Below are 5,822 nucleotides of genomic sequence, written 5' to 3'. Positions count from 1 at the left end.
CAAGACTTTGTACTAAATATATAGTAATTTTATACAGATCAAACTGAAATATATAGATAAAAAAAATAGTGAGACAGATCTGTATTAGCTGCCTTTACGTTTTTTCACGCGATTTAACCTACACGAGCAATCGTGAGGGATTGCATTTTACTATCTTTTGTGATAGCGGGTGATAGCGCGTATGATATATTTCATTTCACCTTCTTTTAAAACTTTATTTTTAATTTCACATATTTCATTTTCTAGACATGTTTATGATTAAAAAAATATCACTAACTTTATATATAATATCACTAACTCTACAATTACATCTCCAACTTTTTGAAATAAAAATGTATTATTTAACAAAAGCACTAAATTACGCACGATTGAAGAACACGGCAATGCACTGTTAGCTCGCGCGGTCTCTTGTTCTCTTTGTCCATATTTATACACTTATTCTTTCCTGTGTGATAGCATATTTGCGCGTGAAAAACCGTACGTTTAAATACAGCTATTCTCACAATTATATGTAAACTGTGGCACCTGAAGGTACACGTCAACTCACCTGGCGGAGCGTATGATATGTAAATACGAACCTTCGTCAGGCGAATTAAGGTCCATGTAGCTGTAGCAACTGCTACGACTCGGCACGCGATACCTCAGCAGTTAGTGTTAATATTGACCAGTGTTACGGCGGTCATATTATTCGATTCAGTCGGATGATTGTCGTATGCGTTCGATTGGCACATTCGGTTACTATGCCTCGCCCCCAATCTATATGCACCAATCAGGACGATGTTGCATAGAACAACGGTGGCATTGAGCCGAATATGAGACCGCACTTATATATATGTATGTAGTCAAATAACAGTGATCTAGCCAATCAGAACGATGTGGTATAAGACAAGGTCGTACTGAACGGAAAGTGTGACCGCACTTATAACTATGTAGTTAAATCAGTGATTTTAAATTGGGCCAACTTGTGACGTGACTGATTGAGAATGATTTGACGTCCAATTGATTTAGTGAACTTGTGGTGTAATATTTACCGTGATTGTTACTTATGAATCCATTTTAGGGTTATTTATAAAGTATGGCACACGAATTTCATGATTAACCCCCCAAGGACGAGGCCTAGTGACAACCATACTGTATGTCGACTCACACTTGATCGGCCTCGGTGGTTTATAAGCGGTTTATAACATCGCCTTCCCATAGTCGCGGTTTCGTTTCCCCACACGGTACAAACATTTGTATCGGTCTGGATCTTTTCTATGTACATTTTATATGTATTTACAAAAAAGTGTCTAGTACCATAACACAAGCTTTCTTTGGTTTGGGACTAGATGGCGCTATTTGGATTGTCCTGAGATATTATTATCTTCGACTTCTCCCCCACCCCTTTAACGTGTGAGTTGCATACGCTTTATGTTCCTATATTGTATCGGTTCAGAAATACCATTGCAGGAAAGGTGATAACTGATTTCCAAAGAAGTCCCTTCTGTACATTAACAGCATTTTTTGCATAACACCTGTGTTTTCAACAATGGGTTGCTGTTTTTCACAAAAAGGAGCAGATTCTCAATTAAACTTTTTTAGAATTTGTTTCTAGGTGAACAAATTTAAGTAATTCTTTTATTATTATATATTTGTTGCTTCTCATGTGGTCATATTCAAATTTAATGAAGATCTGATTTGAGTTATCTTTGATAATGCGTTTGAAGTCGATTTTCTATAAAATAACATAATGTTGAAAATAACAATGTTATTATTTTTTTAAAGACAATACACATTGCTAAGGTAATTAGCCTATACAGCCATGTTAAACATGACGTGATAAAAACCATATTATATTGAAGTATTCTAATATTTTATTTAGTGACTAAATTAAAGCATATATTAGATCGTGTTTTTTAGTAGTTCAGTGTTTTTTTTGTTATAAGTTTTTTTTTTTTAGTTTTTCTCTGTCAGATGGTTTCAAGTCTTATTTTTTTTTATAAATGCGTCATTCGACTTCGATGATTACTAGCATACGATTATAACGTGATATTGATTATATTAAAGTGAAATTATAAACAATGTGTGTGACTGAAAGTGATTATTATTTAGTGCTAAGGTTTTTAAAAGACCTCTATAGTCGTCTCTTTTGTGAGTATGCGTTAGATGTTCTATCTCTCTCTGAATGTCTTTCACGAATCTAATTGTGTAAGAGCAGTTGCTACTGAATTTTCGCAACATCAGCAGTTTTTTTTTATATTACATATATTTTCCTACCTACACATACCGTCATGACTGTTATCCGGGATGGGGTAGTCAGAGGAATTGTTAATTAGTAACATCGTTGTGACAGAACACTTGACTTTTTTTGTTGTCCAAATATGAACTAACGTCCTTAAGGATGTATATGCAGCACTAAATTCAAAAGCAAGAAATAAAATGTATGTACATTTATGTCATACTTAACTTTCGAAGTTTTCAAATAGGTTTTTTGTAATCACAATCCTTAACAATAAAAAAAATGTAATAACACGCTATAGTCATATTTTTAATTAGACGAAGTCAACTGACGTTTACTGTGTTGTCAGTATTTGATGAAATAAAAATAGTGTTGTGACAAAGTGAATCATTGAAAAAACTCCTGAATTAATGGAATTGCCGCGATTGTCTAGTGAATAGTTAGTGTGCCGAACTGCCGATATCGGGTACGGGGTTTGAATTTTAGCCGTGCTTTATACATACCAACGAGTTTACGACGATTATGTTATATTGTATCTACCTATACTGAATACCGAGTATTTTAAACGTAAAGAAAAAATTGCGTGGAAACTTTTAAGACTGTCCTAATTACAATTCATAATGTAATTGAAACTAAATATGTAAAAAATATAACAATATATAACATAATATAGTTAGGTAATAAAAATAAAAAACTGCGCTTATTACAAAATTTGTTTTTATTCATCATCAGATAAAAAAATCATTTTCGCTTTCAGTGACATTAATTATAAATCTGTCTAAAAATTGATAATAATTTATCTTTGAAACAGTGTTTCGCTCCACGTTTCTCCGGAGACTTAAATTGTTCACTTTGTATTATTTTAATACATTGTAGACTGAGGTCACACCAATTCCCAAAATGTCAGCTGTTTTCGAAATACATTTGTTTTTTGGGAGCCTCAATAGGTAATAGTGAAGCAGCTTTCTCAAATACGTATTTGTAGACGTTTTGTATCATAAGTTTTTCGGTAACGTCTTTCTTGGAGACAAGCTTTGGCTTGACGTGCTTGGTTGAGGATCCATATTGTTTGTATGAAACAATATAGTAAATATACAATATACCCAACAATTACCACAAACACAATATTGTGTAAAAATTAACATGAGGAAAAACTTAATAAAACAGCGTGAGCGCAAAAAAAACATTTCGTGCTCTCAGACCAGAGGTTAGAAGCCGAATTACGAACAAAATGGCGACAGACGCTCGCGACGTTGATTTGTGTTGGCACTAGTAGCCGCGCGCTTTGTAATAAGCCGTCAAAAAACTGATTGTAGTTACTAGTAACTTATATCAGAGCACTTTTATACAATTTTCTTTTGTAGTTTGTAATGATTAACTATTCACACTCATTGTTCATTCATCTAACTGAGAACTGAACGCATCACTATTACTTTAAATATGGCAACATTATTTTACAATGTGACATTAGCTACTGTCAGCTAGCTTCGTCTAATTAAAAATACGACTATACTCTGAACTGAAAAAAATTCAGTGCAGTGTTATTGCATTCTTTTTTTATGAGAACATTTTAGGTATTATTTATTTTATTAATTATTCATATATAGGTAGTACCTTATATTTGGCAAAATTTAGTAATAATTTTAAAAAATTAACAGAGAATGCAAATGTTTTGCAATGCTACAGTAGTGTAAGCTCCTTTTTTTTAATTCATATGACTTTCTTATTGTTACAAACTACGATACAAGGCTGGTTAATTATTCGGTCCGTCGATAGTACATAATGCTTTGGTTTTTTTTTTTGTGAATAGCTTACAGATATATATTCGTTACTAGCAGACCTGGCCACGCGTTGCTGTGGCAAAGGTTCTTGAATAAAATAATATTGCGACCATAAATTAAGATATGAGCTATGAAATTGCACACAATGTGTAAATCAAATTTCCAATCGGTTCAGTAGTAGGAGTCCATCGCGGACAAACAACGACACGTAATTTTTATATATAAAGATTAGCGAGCAATTCATTTCAAAACTATTGTTTGGAAAAAGAAAATTAATAAAATCGTTATTTGATGGAGGTTTAGAGAATCTCAAGGTACACCAATATATAAAGACGTGAGACGAGTAATTGTTACAGGTGTACAAACCTTACGGCTATTTCTAACATTTCTTCAAACATATCGCTGAGGACATGGGAACGCTTTCACATTCGCCCAAGATTTCTACAGTTCCCTAATAAAATTGCAAACATATGGATAGTAGTTATGGATAGTATTATATCTGTCACAATTGAGAATTGTTATCAACAACATTACATAATAAACCGCGAATTTCGTAACGCTATTGCAGTGGTTTCTTATTTAATAAACTGACATTTGAAGTCTTATGAATATGTACAAATTATTAATATTTTTATAACTAAGTATTGTTGTCGTATATGGAATTTAATGAACTTACTATGTGCCCATTTTATTTATGTTACCATAATCCAGGAGTGTTCTTCAGGGTGAGTACGGTGTTTCAACCTCAGTATCGCTTCGAAATTATCCGTACCACGAAAGACAAAGTAACTTCATTCAATTCCAGTACGTAGTCATAAAAATATTTGTGTAAAAATTAACATAAACTAAAAAATTTGCCAGTTGCAAATGTAAACATACGAGCTTAAGTATTAGGTAACGTTGTAAGACGAGACTGCTAAAGAAATTTATATTCTTTTCGCTTTGATATATGATTTTCAATTATGAAAACGTGATACGACTTCATTTTTTTTATTGGGTGATTATATCATTCGCTAGTGCTGATGGTATACGCTTACGGGGCGCCAGTGGAGGGCGATAGGATGAACTTGAGGTCAGATGGTGAATTCTCCAGGAACAAATTACAATGGTTTCCAGAGGGTCCACGGGGAGCACCCATTAGAGTATTACTAGTAATGCATCTGTAATCCCCATCACTACAATCTCAGCCCCTTAGTTTTAGATTTGGATAACGGTTTTGTTTATTGTTAAATTATCTTTAAAAATTTGTTTTTATTAATTAAAAATGCTATTGCTGGTGGTGCACCAGAATATAGCATTATATCTGTTAGTATTAAATGACTGTCTGTGTGTTTTATAACGCATTTTCTAAACTTCAAGCTAATGTAAGAAATGTATAAATAAAAGCCTATTGATTTGTAATAGTCGTTTTATTTCAACTCGTAAGCTAATTAAACTAGTTTCATACCAGTCACTGATGTCCATAAAATTCATATTGTACTCCATCTTAATAAATTGAATTGCATTACATATTCAGCATAATTACTAATTTTAGATGGCAATTGTTTTAGTTGACAGATAGATTTAACTCTCGAGTTGGTCCCATTGTTTTTTTGTCGAAACTGAAGCCTAACATATTGTTAATATACTTAATATTATAAATAGGAAACATAAAATTTTTGTATATTTATAATATGAATGAACTTTGAAAAAACTTTACCGATTTTGAAATCTTTCTTTCGCTTTGGTTATTATCCAGTACTATGTAATATCACAGATAATATAATAGTAATATTATATTATCTGTGCCAGTAGTAACATATTAGGCTATATTCACAGGCCGC

The sequence above is a fragment of the Achroia grisella genome, unplaced genomic scaffold (genome assembly GCF_030625045.1).
Source record: "Achroia grisella isolate CSIRO2021 unplaced genomic scaffold, CSIRO_AGI_Agris_v1 utg2770, whole genome shotgun sequence".
Taxonomy (NCBI): domain Eukaryota; kingdom Metazoa; phylum Arthropoda; class Insecta; order Lepidoptera; family Pyralidae; genus Achroia; species Achroia grisella.
Note: the sequence above shows the minus strand (reverse complement) of the source record.